The following is a 20,504-nucleotide window of genomic DNA, read 5'->3' on the forward strand; positions in this document are numbered from 1 at the left end:
TAATATTATATGGAAACAAAAAAAATATTTTCCACAAAAAGGAAACCATTTCTCATAATACTGGCACCTAAATATTAGTAATGGTTTCGATATAACTACAAAGAATTTTTCCCCTTCTTTGTGTGTACTTTTCTTTAATAAGTGCTACATTTTAGATTTTTTAAGTTACTTAGATTTTATCTTTAGAGTGAAGGGAGTTGAGGGGTTGGGATACTGCTGTTTGGTGAGGGATAAAGAAGATACGTTTTGGTGAAGGCACAATTGTCACACACTGCCTTGTAGAGAGCCCCATGTCCAGGTGATAGAATGACAGCACCTTCACTTGGTAGAAAAGCAAAACCATTTCCCATGGTCCTGACACTGCATCCCAGCCCCAGGGAAAGGATGTTTTGTTTTTCTTTACTTTGCTTTGTTTGCTTTGCTTTGTTTTATTTTAAAAAATAGAGGCGAGGAGGGATCTGGGAAGAGGCCTGGCTGAAATTCTGGTCCCCAGCTGCTCTGGCTGAGGTTATTTGACTTCAGCTCTTCTCTTGAAAATTGTGCAAGCACTTCCCTCACCCAGCCATAAAAGCTATTTCTGGTTATTTCAGCAGCTACCCATATCCTGTTTGTGAACTCAGTATTTAGAAACACAAAGACCTCTGAACTGCTCTTATCAACTTCAATTTCAAAACCACAAATGTGTTAGTGCAAATGTCCCAAGTTTCAAAACACCCAAAAATCTCAATAAGTGTCTCATCCTAACAGTAGAACAACATCCAAAAATCCAGATCAGAAAATCCAGGAACATCGCCCAACACTGCCCGCAGAGAGGGCAGGCATGATACGATGTCACAGACGAGAACCAGTCCAGGCCACAGTGCATGGCCACAACTTTTAACATCTAATCTTGGAACTGGCATAATCTTAAAATACCTTTGGTCTTTATTCTCATCCCTAGAAATTTCCTGACTGTATGCTATGGAGCTAACTCAGGGTGGGACACCAGACAGCCTCTGAATGAGCTGGCCACCAGAAAAAACAAACCTGACTGTGCTGGCTGGGTTGGAATTTTGAGCCCTAACTCCAACCTCCAAGAGGGAAAGGAGACTAGACTGAGATCTATTAAAACTCTCGGTTGGCCCAGGGATTTAGCTCAGTGGTTTCGCCACCTGCTACACAAGCCCAAAGACCCCAGTTCGATCCCCGGTACCAAAAAAAAAAAAAACTCTCAGTGGACAAATGAGATTCTAAGAACTTCAACACCAAGGTGCTGTGAAAGGAGCTCCCAGAGAGCCCAAGAAGTTCTGTGCCCCATACCTTCCCTCTGGCCATTTATCCTTCACAATAGACCTGCAAACATAAGTAAGCATTTTCCCGAGTTCTGTGAGTAGCTACAGCAATCATGAATCCTGAGGGGGATCATGGGAAACCCAGAATTTGTGTCGGCCAAATACAAGTGGGGCTCACCTGGGTCCTCACTGTGGCTGGTGTAGGAAGTGGGCATGGTCGTGTAGTGTAGGACAACCTCAAACCCTGGAGGACCTCACTCACCCCTAGAGTCAATGTCAAAACTGAACCGAACTATTAGACATGCAGCTGGTATCAGAGAACTAGTTGGTGTTTGGGGGAAAAAATTAGGACACTTGGTGTTAAAAGCAGAATCCTAAAACATCACTCAGGAACTAACAGGAATTTCTGACATTTACCTAAACCAAGTTTATAGCGACCAGAAAAACAGATTTGTGGAGGGCCGGGGATTTAGCTCAGTGGTTCTGCTGCCTGCCTCGAAAGCACAAGGTCCCAAGTTTGACCCCTGGTACCAAAAAAACAAAAACAGATTTATGGAAGTGACAACCACACAATCTTAACTAGAAGGCAGAAAAGGAAGCCAAACTTGATCCTGAAGTCAGCAGAGAAGAAATAAAAACTCAGTCAACAAAATAAGGACAGAGCATGAATCTAATAGGACTTCTTAACCTCCTCAGAAGTTAGCCTGAAATGTGTATACTTGTTAAAGAAATAAGAATGAACTACCAGTGACACCAAGGATGCAACCACTTTATCTCTACATTCTTATGATGTGAAACACACTTTAAAAAATCAATAAATAAGGCAAATTTAGTTTTCATTTAACAAGTGGCAGGTGCAATGTATTTTATAATTAAATAATGTCATGCTCTGAAGTTATATAAAAATCCCCCAATTAATCCTAAATCCATTGAGTGCCTCCTTCACCGGATCAAAATAAATACTTTGAGGGCTGGGGATTTAGCTCAGTGGTTTCGCCGCCTGCTGCGCAAGCACAAGAACCCACATTCGATCCCCAGTACCAAAAAAAAAAACTTTGATATATCAATAGTCTAACTGTAGAAGTAAAAATCCCTGCTCATTAAAAGCTAAGGCAGCTGCCTGGGCCCCTCCTCCTACGTCACATACTGGCTGCAGACCCTTCCACGGCCGGCCCTTCTGGGCCCAGCTTAAAGGACTGTATGTGTCCAAAGCTCCCGAACCTTATACAGTGCGACCTTCCACTCTGGCCTGTGAGCAGCTTGGATACCTGCTTCTGTTCAGACAGAGCAGGCATCTCAGTAAGCTTATCCAGAGCACCTTAACAAAGATCCCCCAGGCCAGTGAGCTGGTAGCCACCCCTTCGGCTCTCTGTGCATCTGAGGAAAGAGTGTGTGGTTCTTTGCATGGCTCATTTCACTTGGGTTTCAATAACCTTAGGGCTGATGTGTTTAACAGATCACCTTTAGATCACTTCCAAAATCAAACAGGAAAACAGCCACCAGCTGTTTTACCACCCACCCTGTGATCCCACCAGACCTGGGCCAAGCTTACTCCGAGCTGTCAGTGGTGACCCCGTGCTCTGAACCCCGTGGGGCTCTGAGGCCCAAGTCAGCCCAGGCTCCTGCGTGAAGACCAGGTAGGGAGACTACAAAACAGCTTCTCCTCACAGCCTCCCTCCAAGCCCATAGCCTTCTGGTCTCCTTCATTAAATCAGCCCTAAGGTTTTCATTAGTTACTCATAACTCTCAGCCAAATTATTCCAAAATAGGATTTGATAGAAAACCGGGGAGAAAGTGTCATCATAATAGTAGCTAAAGCTGATTGCTTCCTAGGTGTAGTGTCTCTGTCTCAGACTCTCACAACACCATAAATAGTATCCTCATTTTACAGAAAAGAAAAGTGAAGCTCAGAGTCAGTGACAGAAGTTGCCTAAGGTCACAGCTCTCCTACAAATGTGTCCCCCCGTATTCAAGCATTGGAAGCTTAACTCTCAGTCCAACGGTGTTGAGGGACAGGACTCTCAGGAGAGGTGCTGTACTCATCAATGGATTAGTCCATTGATGAGTTCATGGCTGAATGCGCTATTTGGAGGTGGGGTCTGGTTGGAGTTGGGTCACTAGGCATGTGACCTAGAAGGGTGTGTGATTGCCCTCAGCCCCTCTCTTCTCTGTCGGCTTCCTGGCTGCCATGAGGTGAGCAGCTTTCCTCTGCCAGGCCCTTCCACCATGATGTTTCTGTCTTGGAGCCAGCCAGCCATAGACTGAACCCCCTGAACCATAAGCTAAATTAAACCTCTCCTCTTTTAAATTGTGGGTGCCAGGGAGTATGTCCCAGCAACAGGAGAACTGACTAATACACCTGCCCTCCTGGAGTGTGTGAGAACTCCCTGTACCCACAGGGGCCTGTACAAGACAGGAACCCTGAAGCATAAACTGTATTTGCTTTTGTGTAAATCCATCTCTAGGATCTACAGCATCTTCTAAGGCCCTCAGCCCACCCACTACTCTGGGACCTGCTGAGTTAGGAAGTCCCCTCCTAACACCACTTTTGCACTTTGCTGGGCTCCTTCCCACACCTCCCACCTCCTCCCTACCCAGCATGGCTTCTTTGAACAATGTGAAAGTAGATCATGATCCCTAACATGCTATCACTGCTGTATTCCAGACTCCTGTGTTCTGGGCACCAGGCCTACAAGGTAGGTTTATTTTTTATCAGGAAAATGTAGGGCTGAGGAAAATGGATTATAGATAGACTTGGGGCCACACAACCAATAAAGGACAAAATCAGGATTCAACTGGAGAGGGTAGAAAGGAATGAGGGAGGGAAGCAGAACAAACACCATCACTTTCCCTATTCTATGCCAGACACTTCTGGGAACTGACTCATGCAAGTATGGAGGCTGACAAAGTCCCAAGGTTTTACAGTCAACCAGCTGCAGGCCTAGGAGAGCCGATGGCATAGCTCAAGTCCAAAGTTCAGGCAATAACAGCAGAAAAGCCAAGGTTTCAGTTGAGTATCAAGGCAATGTCTCAGCTCAAGACATTCAGGCAGAAAGAATTCTCTCTTATTCATGGGAGTATCAGGCTTTTCGTTGCTCTCAGGCCTTGGCCTGATTGCATGAGGCCACTCACACTGGGAAGGGCAACCTGCTTTAGGCAGTCTCCCCCACCTCGTGTTCATTTCATCCATAACCACCCTCACAGACACACCCAGAATACCATTCGGCCAAATCCCTGGGCACCCTATGGCCCAATCAAGTTGACAGAGAAAAACAGCCACCACACCCTCTGACTCAAACCTCCAACGAGCAGGTCTAAATGTGGAAGGCTATCAGAAAGGAAGCTGTGAACTGCCACTGGATTAGCACTACTTGGGTTCCAAAAAAACAGCAAACATTACCCCACCAACATGATGGCTCCTTTACAGAATTTCATTTTCTTCTTTGTTTAAATAAGAGTCCCACTGTGCAGTCCAGGCCAGCCTTGAACTCGCTGTGAAGCCCAGGTTGTCCGCAAAACTTGAAATTCTCCTGACTCAGCAGCCCCTCCAGTGCTGGGACTATAGGTGTGTACCACTGCACCTGGAAGAATCTCACCTGCATCTGGTGCACATTCAGACACTGTGTGCAGCAATATTCACGGCACTTATCCATGGTGCTGTGTTGGACACATCCCAAAGTCAGGAAGAAAACTAGCTTTTCCTCTTCCTGGAGATATTTTGAATCCTATTAATTTAATCAAGCTTTTTTTTCCTCTGTAGTCATGATGGTTTGACAGTTGGAGTTCCAGAGGCACTGCCCCTCCCAGGTCTGGCTAACTCCTGGGGAGAGTAAAGGACTTCCTGAGACCCCACCTTTGATTTATAAACCAGCCAACACAGAGCCCATACTCTAACCTGACTCCTCTGCTGGGCTTTTGCATCCTCTGCCTCAAAGGCCAGGACCGGGCATCAGACAAGCAGGAGCAGCCTCGGCACTCAGAAGCCACTAGAATTATTCCAACTGGCCAATCCCAAACCTGGCCAGCCCTTTCCCCTGCCTCACAGAAGCTACAATACTGGCTTTGACCCATGTCTCTCATTCACAATTCCCACCTCCTGACCCACCCAGCTGCATCCCTATGGGACCCTACGTGGTGTGTTGAGCCTGTCTCTAGGGAGCTGTGACCAAAACTGTCTTCCTCCATGGCAGTCGTCTCCTGATCGGCTAGCCTTGCCATGCCTGATGAAAACAAATCTGGGAGCATTTTAATACACCTACATTAAAATGCACACGCCAACTGTTCAGTCAGATAGAAGATTTCACATGTTTAACAAATTTTTGCTCTGCTTCTTCTCCTTACATATCTGCTGAACTGTCAGGTGGCATTTAAAAAGCAATTTAATTACGTACTACTGAAGAATGCTGTAATTATGTGGATGATTGGGCCAAATTTTTGCAACTAAATAACATAGCTGTTTGATTTTTTAATGCAGTAATTGCTATGAAAGAATATGGCACTAGCTCTTTCCTTGTCATACTCTATCATCTGCTCTGTTGGAATCTGAGATATCTTCTCTGCCAAGGGAAATCTTCACATCTTTTTTATCCACTTAACCCTGGTAAAGAAGTGGCATCTGACAGACCTACTCAGAAAGGTGTTCAGAAATGAATGTTTGCAGCTGGTGGCCCAAGCCTGTAATCCCAGCACTGGGGAGGCTAAGGCAGAAGGACTGCCATGAGTTCGAGGCCGGCCTGAACTACATAGTGAGACCCTGTCTCAAAAAAAAAAAGGGAACTTAAAATCAGCAAACACAATCTAAACTATATTTTTACTTACAGAATTTATTTCCTGCACAAAGGCAGACAAATTAAGTAACATTTAACTATGCCGAATGTGTAAGTATCTCTGTGAAGGAATAGAATTACATGAAACAGCATGGTCACAACTGTGCTGCTATTTAAGAACCTTTCTGAGCTACTCACTGAGTATCAGGAAGGACCGGTGCAAACAGATGGCAGCATCCTCGTCCTAGTCCTGTTCCCACCCTGAGCTGTTTCAGCTGCAGGTGACAGGAAGGGCAACAGAATTCACACCTCCCAACACTATATATACCGATGATATGCACCCAGGAGAAAGTGAGCCAACTTCTAGGGGAATGTTTTCCTTTTTAATGTTAGAAGGTCTCATTTTTGTAAAAAATGTTGAGACAGGGTCTCGCTATGTCGCCCAAGCTTGCCTAGAACTCACAGCAGTCTTCCTGCCTCAGTCTCCTCAGTGCTAGGATTACAGGCATGCACCACCACAGCCGGGCTAATTTAAATTTTGGAGTGTTAACAGTAAGTCATTAAAATCGTAAAAGAAAGTTAAAGTACACATTTATGTCAACTCTGAGTAAGATAAAAACTTCTTAAGGGTAAGACTAAAGGCATAAATCAGAAAGCAAAAAAATCAATGATTGGAATATGTAAATTTTTTTTTTCACTTTTTAGCTACTTTTGCATTTTCCCCTTCTCCCATACCAGCCACACCCTCTTGGCCAGGCTCAGCCCCTCAGAGCCCAAGCACATCCCTGGATTCCTCTCCCTTGGCTTCTGGCTGATCAGCAAGCGGGAGGCACTGCAGGAGCTCAGAGGGAAAGTGGCCACTAGGGTATTCCCTCCCCGCTCATCCCTGCTTCAGGCCGTGTTTGGAATTGGACTGAGGCTGGAAGAAAGTTGAGAAGCAAGAGAGGAAATGTGAAGGTTGCCTCTAGTACACTGTAAAATATGAATGCTAACAACTATGTGAGTGAAGATTCAGAAAGAGGTAGGAGAAAACCTAATTCACCTTGAGGAGACCTAACTCCCCACGAACGGACAATTAGGAGAAACAGGGACATCCCCATTTCAGAGGGATCAGAATGAAACGCAAAACATATTATTGGACAGTGGAGATTATGGGACAGAAAGATTAATAGGACTAAGGGCTGGGGATTTAGCTCAGCAGCACAGTGCCTGCCTGGCCAGGGCAAGGCCCTGAGTTCAATTCCCAGTACCAAAAAAAAAATGAAATCAGATTAATAGGTCTCCAGTTAGATGGAAAATGCTTTTGTGAAAGATGAATGTGAACATGTAGCCCAAGAGATCTCCAAGCAGTGTTGAAGGTGCAGTTGATTTCTTCTTGCTGCTTCAAGTAAAATGTTAGAGAAAAGAAATAAACTGAAGGAATAACCGTTAAAAATAAAATAGAAGGGCCAGGGATTTAGCTCAGTGGTTCTGCCACCCGCCTCGCAAGCACAAGGTCCAGAGTTCGATCCCCAATACCAAAAATAAATTAATTAATTAAATTAAATAGAAGTACTCCACTGCAAACATAGGCCAAATCTCGTGACAAAGCATTGGTGTTCCAGAGAGCAGAGTTAGAACCATAGAGAATTACCACCAGGCTGTAAAACTTAAAACTTGTCCAGCTGGATTTTGAAACCTCTTGGTACTGGTGGCTTCTTTTTCCCTCCCCTTTCCTACCAGAATGTCTATACTGTCTATCCTGCTCCCATTCTAACATTGTAACCTAGAAGCAGATGACTTTTTTTAAAATTTCATAGGTCCACTTCAGAAGGAAGGACTTGTGTCCCAGGATAGACCATGCCCAGAGCCTCACTCACATAGGACTTAGATTATTCAGATGATGAAATCAAAACCTTCAAGTTAAGACTTAGATTAGAATTTGGACAACAGACGATGCTCTCTATAAGGAGTTCAGTCTTTGGGAGAACACAGAGTGGCATGAACATATTTTGCCTGTCAAATAAGTATGAATCTTTGGAATCCAGAGTAGAGACAGTGACAGGCAGAATAACAATCACCTCAAAGATGTTCTAAAGCTGTCATGTGGCAAACGAGATTTTGTCTATGTGGTTGATTAAGGACCTTAACACAGAGAAAGTAGCTCAGATTATCCAAGTGACCCCAATCAACTAGGTTCTTAAAAGTGGAGAACGCTTCCCACTGTGGTCAGAGGGAAGCCATGGGAGAATGATCAGAAAGATGAAACATTGCTGGCTTTGAAAACGGAGGAAGAGGACACTGAACTAAAGAAGCAGGCAGCTCCCAAAAGCCAGAACAGGCTAAGAAACAGATTCCCCTTTCGAACTTGCAGGAGGTACATGGCCCTGTCAGCACCTTGACTTTAGCCTACTTTAGGACCTGTGCTGAGATTTCAAACTACAGAGGTGTGAGATAATTCAGTATACTGTTGGGCTGGGCGGGGGCTCAGTGGTGGAGTGCTTGCTGAAAAAACAAAACAAAAATGTACTGTTAAGCCACAGGGGACCTAAGTGACATTATCACCTTATTTAATCTCCATAACAATCCCATGAAGTAGGTACTGTTATTCCCCTTTACCAACACTGATGCTGAGGTTCGGAGAAGCTAAATGGTCATTGAATCTAAGAGCTAGAATATAAACCTAGATTTTGGAAGTCAAGCTCAATATTCTTTCTACCAGTCCAGTGATAAGTAGATGCTGGAAAATAAAGGACCCCATTTCTTGGTGATGATTCCTGAAAAAGTGGCCCAAAACTCAGTATTATACACCTGGTAGACTGCGGATGTTTTCTGCCTGTACCAACCATCTGGGACACCCCAGAGAATGCCAAGCAGAACCAGGCACAGGCCAAGGGTGTAGTTCGATGGCAGAGTCCTTGCCTAGCATGTGCCCTGAGTTCAATCCTCAGCATGGCAAAAGGGAGAGGGTAGGGACAAGTACTCCACAAGCATTCACAGTAATAAAAGAGACCAGAACCTAGAACAAGAGTCTGAGAAAATGGCCGGGTGTGGTGGCACATGCTTGTAATCCCAGCACTTGAGAGGCTGAGGCAGGAGAATCACTGAGAGTTTGAGTCCAGCCTGAACTACATAGTGAGAACCTGTTTCAAAAAAAAAAGAGTCTGAGAAAACAAAAGTTTCAATCTCTCTGGGAAAGTAGATGCATCAAAATATCAACGAACAACTGAAAGACTTCAAGAAAGTTTCAAGAAAGATAAGGAAGCTAATAAGATTTGTAGAACCACTGTGAGGTGGGAGACAAGAGAAGCTAGGACCTGGCTGAAGAAACTGGAAAGAACGTTTCCAGATGGTACAATCACTGGGGAGGGAGAGAGAACTGACCTGTATTCCATTCCACTAGAATGTAGGCTTTGCTATCCCTGTACCTAGCATACCACCTGATAACAAGAAGACTCTCAAGAACATTTGCTGAAAAGAATGAATTAACCAATGGGTGGATTTATTCAATATACTCATATGTCAGACATACATCTGGTGGATAAGGTGGCTGAGGACACAGCGTCATGTTTTCATGAGCCTGCCTTTCCACTGGATGGGGCTCGACAGCAGCATTCACTGCATTTTTGATCACACCTCATAAAGACACTTATGAAAGAGGACTTCCAGAATGCTTCGGAAAGTGCCAAGAACGATAGGATAAATGCATTCAAAGCGAGGAGTATGCTGAGATTAATGGCGATGCATCTTGTACTGTAATAATTTTTTTTAATTTAAACATTCACTGTATTTCTTGATCACCTCTAGGATAAACATGAACTCCACAGACACTTATAAGCTGTGTATCCACTGGCCTCTTTGTCTTCCGGTTTCCGGTTGGGTCCATGGGAGAGAGTGAGGTCAGGACACGTTCCCCAGCCCTCAGCCCTCTCATTGGCTCAGATGGATCCCGGCAACGTTCCTCACCTGAGGGCCGGACTTCCGGTCGGCTGCCTTCTGCCCAGCTGTTGTACTAACCACTCCTTCTATTTGCATCTTCAGGTCCCAAACCAATGTAACCGCTTCAGCGCCCGGGGCCCCTCTAAGCCGGCCTACATCTTTGTGAGCAGTTACTTCCGCAACCTCTCCTGGAGTGGGCCAGCTGCTTCCCAGACACCCTGCCTGACACCGGTCCGCCTGTGTGGCTGTGAGCTTATGATCCTGCCAAGGGCCGGGAGAGCCCTGCCGGTCGCAGTGGGGGGCCCAGGGCTTGGGCAGTGGCACTGAGTGCCACCGAGACGAAGAGATCGAAAGGAGTATCTTAGCCAGATTGTACAGGGCCGTGCTGAGGAAAGAAGGCTTAGCACCGCAAAACAAGGTTCCAGGAAGCGACAGAACAAAGAAGCAGCTTGGGGAAGATGCTTCTAGCGTTGAAGAAATTAATCGGGAGGAGAAACAGAGCCAGTGCTGCAGTCCACAGTCAGTTTGGTGTTTGTTGGCAGCGGTGAGTGTGACAGATTCAGGTGTCAGGGTTAGGAGGACGAATAAGGATTCAGACAAAAAAGGGGCTGCGGAAAGGGAGGGCAGGGAATGAGGAAAAAAATAAGACCCAAGAGGCCGGGGATTTAGCTCAGTGGTTCCGCCGCCTGCCTCGAAAGCGCAAGGACCCGAGTTCCATCTCAGGTACCAAAATAAAAAAAATAAATAAGACCCAAGATAGATTACGCAAAGGTACAGATTTCCAATGATGAATGTCATTATATTGTATACCTAAAGTGTACCAATGAAATTAATTTTAAAAAGTAAAAATAAAAGTGGATAATTCATCATTAAATAGTTTTATGCTTCTAAAATTAAAAACTAGAGGCCAGGAAAGGAGGACCAATGGGTGAGGAGGAGGAAGGGCCTCGGGGTGTAGACAAGGCAGCTTCAGAGAAAGCAATTCTGAGAGCAGAAACAGGGACATGAAGGCCAGCTTGGGTAGCTTTGCACAGCCGGGTGTGAGGTTTTCGAGGCAGAATCACTTGGAATAGGAGTGACCCAACTGTGCCAAAGGGAAGGCAGCCTCGGGCAGGTGCAGCCCAAGAAGAGGGAGAGATAAAATCAGGTAGGCCTGAGTTACCTACATTCAGAGCACTTACACCTATAGGCCAGGACCTAGAGCATCACAATCCCACTAGGGCTGCAGAACAGCAACCTGCTGGCCAGACCTGTAGTCCAGGTGCGCTTTGCTAGGCTTGCTCAAAGTTCTCCCTTCACTTTCTTTCTTTGCTTTGTTTTCTTCCATTTTGAATCAGTTGCCAACATAAAAAATTCTGGATATATCATGGAAACATTCCACACTGACATCCTGACACTCAGACACACTGGGCTGCCACTGAGTCACCCTGGCCCCTCCACCCTGAGCAAGGCTGCAGTTTGCCCAGCCCTGCCCGTCCGAGTGACACCCGTTCCCCCTTCAGCCTGCTGTACTGTGAGCTGCGGGAGATCCCTGCTGACACATGGAGAGTCTTCGGCTGTCCTTAATGGGACTCACTTAGAGCCAAGGGGATGAAATGGAGAAATCTGGTTGAGTTTGGCATTTTTAGGCGATTATTATGTGCCAGGCAATGTGCTAGGCCTCGAAGGGACAGTGATAAATAAGTCTAATGGGGAAGAACAGGAATCCGAAGACCCACGAAGTGACTGTTTCGGAAATGCAGGCTGGACGTAGGCAACGAAATAAAAGTGAATGTGAGACACATGTTGGAGGGATTCTTGCAACAATTACCCACACGGATAAAGAAGGAAGCCTGTGAACTACAACATTACAGACGCTTGTTCGGGTAGGTATGACGAAGGGAGGACACAAGCAGCTGGATCACTGGAAGGGCAGGAAAGGTCCAAAGTACGGTGAGAGGGAGAGAAACTGGAAGGGATTATGTGGGGTACGGCTTCCTCTTACCTCACCTCCTGAGTGACAGCAGCACACCCGCGCCTCGCCTGTGTGTTCAGGAACTATGCTGTTAGCAAACAGACAAAACCTGGAGCAACTGTCACCTAGCCCAGCAAAGCCATGCAGGAGACTGGGGGCTGTTATCAATTCAAACTCTCACTTAAATATTAAGCTATGAAGCAAGGGCTCCAATAGTGAGCCTGGACAAAGGCAACCAGGAAATAAGAACACAAGTGTGACACTCTGCTCCAGGTTTGGGGCCACCCTGGGATTCTTCAGTTCTCTAACTCTTGGTAGCAGACTGTAAGAATTTTCTTTAAAGAAAATACTGATTAAGGGCCGGGTTTTTAGCTCAGTGGTTCTGCCACCTGCCTTGCAAGCGTCCCTGGTACCAAAAAAAAAAAGTTACTGATTAAGAGCTATACTACAGTGATCCATGCACACCCATATTTATAGCAGCATAACTCATAATAACTAAATCTTGGTAGCAACCCATATGTCCATCAGTAGATGAATGGATAAGGAAAATGTGGTATTTACATACAAGGGAGTACTACTCTGCCATAAAGAAGGATACATTTGAGTCATTTGTAGAAATGCAGATGCATCTTGAGACCAACATGTTAAGTGAAACAAACTTAAATATTGCATAATTTCTTTTATATGAAAAACCTAAAATATAAATAACTTAAACAGCTAAAAAAAGAAAGATGGCTAGACAATGGAAAATAGGGAGCTAGGGCTTCCATAAATGAAAAGAGAATCTTGAGATGGGGAGAGAGGAATAAAAAAGAAGATACATTATGTACATGTATCTACTCCCCACAATGAATGTCATCAATGTGTACAACAAACATGTACTAATAAAAAAATAAGTTTACAAAAAATTTTAAGAAATACTAATGAGGACTTTACCATGAAGCAGCAGCCCCTTTGAGGCTTAGAAACTACCCACAAGTTTCCCTAGCCCAGCGGTGGAGGAACTACAGCACAGGTGCCACAGCCAGCTGTCTGTATCACTGAAAGCTCTACAAGGTTCGCCATCACTGCCCTACCCTACACTTAATAGTATTTTACAATCAGATAAAGCATTACAATGGGAAGACTGACAATTTCATTAAACCAATACAACTGCCAAGCAGAAAACAAAAGTTATATTTACATAGAGAAAACACGTTCAGGCTCCAAACGAGGGGGACAAATAAGTCACTGAATTGGGTTATTTTAATCGGAAGTTAAGGGTTTCCCTGACCTCTCACACCCCAGGGCATGAAGGAGCTCGACTTTGCTCCCGTCCACCACCACGCCCAACTGTCTCCTCTCCAGGGTGTTTCTGGTTTCCCTTTAACATCTGCATCTGCCCAGGTGTGCATCAGGGAGGCCGGATGTGGGGTTAATCTCCCCACATACAGCAGGGATCCACTTAAGCCTTGGCTTCCGGGCTCTGTTAATGACCACAATAAAATCAAGCACTCGCTTTCCCTCAGTCGCCCACTCGAGGAGCTCAGCAGGGCAGAGTGGCCCTGTGAATGGGCACCGCCCATTTCTCAGGCAGAACGAACCCTGGGATGCTGTGGGTGAGGTCCCCACAGAAGAGACTCTGCCACGACAAGCCACACCTCTGTTGCTTGAACATGCTGGGAGACACTAAGTTCAACCCTTTGATGGTGAGGACAGGGCAAGGTGTGCACAAGGTACTGGGTGTGTCAGATCCCCCAGAGCTCACCCTTTGCCTCTGTCCACTTAGATGACACAGCTACTTGCTCCAGATGAAGCTGTGACTGAGGTGTGTCAGGCATCAGGAGACCCGAGGCCACCGCCCAGGTAGTGCCGGGGAGGCGCCTCCTTAACTGCTCTGGGCCATGCTTTCTTCACCAATGGGAAAGGGTTGGGCTGGTGGCTTCAAAAGTCCCTTTCTACTCTAAAACTGTGCGCCTCTTAATGAGGAGAAGGGAGGGCTGGGGATTTAACTCATTGGTGTGGCTGCCTGCCTCGCAAGTGCAAGGTTCCAAGTTCAATCCCTGGTACCAGAAAAAAAAAAAAGAAAGAAAAAAAGGAAACAGAGGTTCACAAGCAGGCGATCAAATGGACATACTTGTTCTGCTAACTCCACGGACTGATCAGAACTTTTTATAGCAACACAATGCTGGATTTAGAACCAGCCCTGCAGCATAATCAGAAGGGAAACTGCACCTCCCCTACTCTATGCCAAAGTCCCAAGCCTGCTCCATTACCTGCTACGATTCACTGGACAGCTGCCGTGGGTGGGAGCATGACCCCAGGCAAAATGAAAGCTCCTGGAAAAACGCATCTGTGGAAGCTGCGCTATGTACCAGGCACTGTGATACACACTTTCCATAATTTCTCACAACAACCTGAGAGGGGGAGTATTAACCCCATTTGCTCAGTGACGAAATGGAGGTTGTGGACCATGTGCAGGTCACCTAACCACACTGAGTCCATTTCCTGAGTGTGAAACAAGTAGATGTCTCAACTTGACTTGCAAAACCCTTCTTCCTCGATTCAAAACCAGCTCAGATTTGACCGCCTAGACTTTGAAAGCTCCGTGACGGCCCTCCAAACTCCGATGCCAAGAGAATGGAATGGCCTCTCCTCCTGCTCCGGTATCGGCTCTTGCTCACAGAAGCACAATATCCCATTTCCAAGACCTTGCACTTCCCTGGGGAGCTTTCACAATCTATAATCGCAACACTGGGGCTGTGCCAACACTTTGTTCTGCTATGAAGACATCATGGGCTGCCTTCGAACAAACAGCCGTGGACACAGAGTGAAATCGCCACAAGTCAGGGGTTGTTCCCAGGGTGGACACAGTATTTCTTCTCTGTTGGTGCAGACGGGGCTGAAGCTGCTGGTTGCCAGATGGACAGAACCAAAGCTCCCTGAGGCTTAAGCTAAAGCCAAAACTTGGAAATTCGTCGTGATTAGAAGGGGGCTTCCTTCTGGTACTCAAGGACGCTCATTAACACTGGCACCCCAGCACCAACATGCACTTAGAAAGCACCTATTGCATGAGACCCCACAGCCCCAGTAACCCACAGAAGGCCACAGTGAGAATCCTGAAGGTGAAGAAGACTTTGGTGACCTCAGACAGGACCCAGGGACCATTCAGAAATGTTCAAGAGTGAGGCGGCATCAGGACTGGTTTCTCCTGAGGCCTTTCTCTTGGCTCGCATATGGGCAGCTTCTTGCTACATCCTCACACAGCCTTTCCTAGATACACACATCACCCGTCGCTTCCTCTTCTCTTAAAAGCCCCAAACCCAGTGGACTGCGGTCCCACTCCAGTAACCTAACAACTTCACTACTTCTCTGTAACCCTAAAACAGTCACACCCTAAGACACTGCAGGAGTCTTAGGATTTCAACATCAGAATGGGAGGGGGAGCCATTTGGTCCATGGGATAGCATCTGCCCTTCCCAAATGCATGGTTCTAAATTTCCTGTTCTTTACAGTCCCCACCTCTTGCACAAAGCACATCAGAAAGATGGTGGCTGGATCCATTTTTATTATTATTACCATATTTATTAGATTGCATAGACTTTTAAAGCTAGTAATTAAGAAGTAACTAGTTGGCTTCAGGCCTTGTCTGGGCAGGTTTTAGTAAACTACCTACCCTGCTCCTGTTTACCACAACTCCAGAATCAGAGTTCTGCAGTGGGTATGGGAGTAGAGAAAGGTGAAAAGAGAAAGAGGAATGTACACATAGGCCCAGAAATGCCTCATCATGGGTCTGTGTGCACTCCTTATATGACAATTTCGACCTTACCACCCATTAGATTAACAAACCTAGGCCCAGGCCAGATGGAGAAGAAACTTCTGCCAAGGAATCCAGCTTTCTTATCCACACTCAATTTCGTTTTCTCCTGCAGAACTGGTCGCACGGACCCATGGCCCTGACTCTTAGTTCAAGCCTCCAGTTCCAGCTGTGTTTATGTATTTTCTTCTGCCATTTAAAACAGGAGGAAGAGAAAAAGGAAGAGGCACTCAAAACTTAAAGAGGGTCATTTTCCAAATCACGAGCTGTCTCCTTCATGAATTTTGTCTTAGATGTAGCTGCAAATAACCTTCTCCAACCCACGTATTCATTCAATAAATACTCACCAATTACCTGCAAGGACCAAGTTTGGAGGTACAGTGATGCTGGTCACACTCTAGGGCAGTGGTGGTGAGCCTGAGGCACAGACCCCTCTCTGTTGACACCAAGCCAGGTCACCTCTGCCAGAGTGTGACAAATTATCAGCATGCACACAACCACAGAGATCACATTAGTTGTGCAAAAGCATACCAAATGCAAACTTTTCTTTGCAATAAAAAGCTGTTTGCATCATTGAAAGCTCTGTTGGTTGTGTTTTTAAGACAAAAGATGTTAATGTAGAGTTGTTTCTTCAAAACCAAAACCTCAGTATTCAGGTTTCATTGCAGTGTTGGCGCTTTGTGATAAATAAGTGGGTTTTGGGTTGCAGTTTGGGCACTTGGTCTCTAAAAGGTTTGCCATCGCTGATCTAAAGGAAGACAAGTTCACCTCTTTTGTGCCAGATACAACATGAAGCCCCTTAAATACGTGGGAAGGCATTATTATTTCTACTGTACAATACAGAAGTTGAGGCTCAAAGAAATTCAAAACCAAGGAGACTCTGATGTCAACTGAACCATCGAGCCCAGAAGCCAAATTATTAGCTGGGTCTACTGTCAAAGGGTCTTAACCTGGGACTCACAAACTTGGATGGAAAAAGATTTTACATCTCTCTTTGCACTATCACCTAATTGAAATTTACCATTTTCTTCCAGGAAGTCACAGCAATATTAGCAGAATCTATGATTTTGTCACCAATAGAAATCAGATATAGTGTTGACGACATCTTGCAATACTGTTTATATTCTTTACTATTTCAAAATTAGGATAGCCAGGGCAAGAAAGGAGAGGGAAAGGGGAAGCGAAAGGAACTGAGATGTGTTATGTACATATACCAACTCCCCACGGTGAATGTGATCATTATGTATTGCAAATAATAAAAATTTAAACAAAAAAAATTATGACAGCTATTAGATTCACTTCTGTATCTTATTTAGTAATGCATTATTTTTTCAAAGCACATATATATATATATATATATATATATATATATATATATATATATATTTTTTTTTTTTTTTTTTTTTTTTTTTTTTGTACCGGGGATCGAACTCAGGACCTTGCGCTTACGAGGCAGGCGGCCGGAACCACTGAGCCAAATCCCCGGCCCAAAAGCACATATATTATTATATCACAAATTCTTGAAATATTTTGACAAGTGTTTCCCAACTGGTTTCTTTTAGAATACTCTGCCTTACACCTTTAAAAGTATTGTTCCGAGAAAGGATCCTTAATCTTCCTAGAAGCGCCAAAGGGGCGCGCGGCACAAAACTGGGTCGGAACCTTGCACTACGGTACCGGCCAGCCCGTTGCACATCCAGCAGCTCTGCTCTCTGAGCAGAAAGCGAGGTTGTGATCCGAGGCCAGGGGCCCCGGTCGCTCGCGTCCCGCTTCCCTCTGCCGCCGCTCAGCGAGCCCCGAGTTGCGTCCCCGAGGCCGAGCCGGGCGCGCCCCACCCGGGACGGGACGAGCGCGGTCCCCACCCGCACCCCAGGCCGAGCGCCCGGGCGCCCGGAACCTCGGCGTCAGCCCGCGAACAGCAGGCGGGTAGCGAGCCCGCGGGCGCGTGGATTTAGTTTTGGTTTTGGTTTCAGCAGAGGGGGACCCGGGTTTGGAATCGCCCCGAGCAGGGCGGCCCCTCCGGACCCCGGCGCTCCGACCCCTGGAGACGAAGCCAAAGTCCCCGAGCCGTCCCGCCAGCCCCCTCCCGCAGGCCCGGATCCGGGGGCCTCTTACCCAGGTGCGCGCAGCCTCGGCCGCGCTGCCCAGCACGAGTGCGCTCCCCGTGGGCCCCGCCGCCTGGGCCCCGCCCGGGGCGGAGGCTGGAGGCGGGGAGAAAGCGGTCCCCCACTCCGCTCACCCCACCCGAAAGGCAGGGGCTGGAACCCCGCCTCGGCCGGCCGCGGACGAGCGCCACCTGTGGGATCCCGGCTTGGACCCCGCACCTGCACCCCGCACCCCGAGGCCGCCCGCCCGCTGCCAGCCGCGCCGCGCCCCACGGGACTGCGGGCTCCGGGAGCTCTGCGACTTTCCGTCCCGGGGGCTCAGCTGGGGCCCCGCGCCACGCTCCTGCCGACGCTGCGCTCCTGCCCACGCCGCGCTGCCCGGTGCTGGACAGGCGGATCCCGGGCCGAGCGCGGGGTGAAGTGAGCGCCTCGGGCCCGCGTGCAGGGGGCCGTATTTTCACGAGGAAGGGTGGCCCGGAAGTCTTCCTGCAAGTTTAAGTTTTACTAGCTTCAGAAGTACAAGTTCTCTTTAAAAAAAAAAAAATCCTTTGAAAGTGTATTTGCGTTTCTTTTACACTTATTAATATTCTTTGAATTTTTTGTCTCAATCCACATTTTCTGTGTTCAGCCAGAGGGGCTGCTTTCATCTGTGGTAAAATCACCAGAGGCACCCCAAATGCCTGTACACTTTGCTTGGTAACGGCTCCACCCATGATTTTCTGTAATGCTCAATAACCCAGGTTAAAGGAGCTCTAAATAAAGTAAAGTATAAACTTCTCTTGATTTTTACCAATAGATCATTTTTAGAAATTTCAGTATATTAAAACCATGCAAAAATGCCTAATGTTTGTAATCATCAGAGATAAAACTGGGCTTATTTTACCAAAAAGAGAAAAACTTTTAACATAATTGAATGTGGGGGCAAGAGGTGAGGCGCCAGAAAAATTGTGCGGAATTCAGGACAGTTCGCTGTTGGGTCTCAAATTCTTGACAAATAAAAATGCTCACCTTACCTGGGCAATGAATACCTCAGAGTATGTGGGATTATGAATGGCAAAGGTTATTTTGGGGCATGCGCACCACCACTCTCCGTAAGAATGTACTAATTTGTCTCAGTTTTACATGCATCGCTAAGTGGGGTTGTTTTTTTTAAGTACCTACCTCCCACGATCCTTGGGAATATGAAATGAGTTAACTCATAAAATGATCGGTACAGTTCCTGGCATAGACTAAGCACTCAGTTAATGGCAGGCGCTAGTACTGTAGCTATTGTACTTAAGTTATTGCTATGGTTTAATGTTTGTCCCTTCCAAAACCCGCAGTGAAATTTTATTGCCGTTGTAACCATGTGAAGAGGTTGGAGAGCGGCTCAGCCACGAGGCCCTCACCCTCGTGGGTGGATTGATGCCATTCTGAAGGGCAAGTCCAGGCCCTCTCGTCCTCCTTTGCCCTCTCGCCTTCTGCCATGTGCTGACACGGAAGGAGGCCTTCAGCACACAGCGGCTCGGCGAGACTGGACGTCTTCTCCAGAAGCTGCAAGCCGATACATTTCTATCCACTATAAATTTCCCCGTCTCACCTACCTATTACAGTGGCACAGGCATGGCTGTTGAGATCAAATGTTCAGGCAGGTACTGCACTAGGCGCAAAGATAAAAGAAGTTCACCGTCCTTGGCCTGAGACGTCGAATAGTACGAATATTGGGCCCAGTTTTCGCAACAATGAGAATTGAAATGTGAGACAGAGAACACTTTACTGACTAGGTAAGGTACTGCCCCGCCAAGGGTCCACTAGACTTGAAATTGAACCTGAGGGCGGTTTTCTGGGAAGACAGCAGAGCAAAAACAACAGCAACCTGTCTCCCGAGGGACACACTGGCTGGCACTGGCAGTCAGCCTTCTGCATCCGGGCCCAATACCCGCTACCCTCAATCTTGTGTGGCCCTACCCAGGCTGCCCTCCATTTCAGTCCTGGTTACTCGGCCCACAGCCGGACTTGTGCCAGCAAAACCCACATGCCCCAGGCAAGAACACACACACACACACACACACACACACACACACACCCCCACCGGCGCGCGGAGAGATCATTTTAAGCCCTTCCCAGAGAAACTGAGTTTGTTACTGCTAGACCCCCTGTAAGAAATCCTCAAAGGAGATCTATTTGCTGGTTGAAATGAAAGAACTCTAGACAGTAACGTAAAGCTTATGAAGAAATAAATATTTCAATGACGGTAAATGCAGGGGCAATTATAAGATTTTGTAACAATGTAACAATAAAAGTTATTGAAACAATGGCTTGTAATTCCACTTTTGGTTTTCTACTAGAGTCTAATACATGTTTTTTTTTTTAATTATTAGTCTAAAGGCTCATATTAGTATCACTTTGGTTTGTAATTCCACATTCTGTTTGCACATAATTTGAGACTAATGCATTTAAAAGAATTGTGAATTCATATTTTGAACACAAACTGTATACAGAGAGATTTGGGATATCAATAACCAAAAGAGGTGAGGAACAAGCTACTAGAGGGGCAGGGTTTTTACTGTTATTACATTCAGATTGGAGTGTTAGGACTTCAGGCTGTCAAATGCAATGCCCATGGCAGTCACAGAAAATACCTACAGATTATATATAAAGGGAAATGAGAAAGAAATCCAGACATTTCACTATAAAAAAAAAACAACTAAGCAG

General features: G+C 46.2%; 1 protein-coding gene across 2 annotated transcripts in view; it reads right to left on the reverse strand.

Annotated features, from left to right (window-relative positions):
* Positions 1 to 17,950, reverse strand: part of Sqor (sulfide quinone oxidoreductase) — a 49,355-nt gene extending 31,405 nt beyond the window's left edge. Inside the window, exon 1 of one of the 2 annotated variants that reach the window (XM_004835467.4) lies at positions 17,821 to 17,950. The gene's annotated coding sequence lies outside the window, so the exon portion shown is untranslated. Of the gene's footprint in view, positions 1 to 16,052; positions 16,168 to 17,820 lie in introns of those variants that run through there. The other variant, XM_087181216.1, reaches the window with a different exon arrangement.
* Positions 17,951 to 20,504: the final 2,554 nt, after the last annotated feature.

Source organism: Heterocephalus glaber, unplaced genomic scaffold (genome assembly GCF_053883595.1).
Source record: "Heterocephalus glaber isolate CG9 unplaced genomic scaffold, H.glaber_assembly_v1.0 deba00000122, whole genome shotgun sequence".
Taxonomy (NCBI): domain Eukaryota; kingdom Metazoa; phylum Chordata; class Mammalia; order Rodentia; family Bathyergidae; genus Heterocephalus; species Heterocephalus glaber.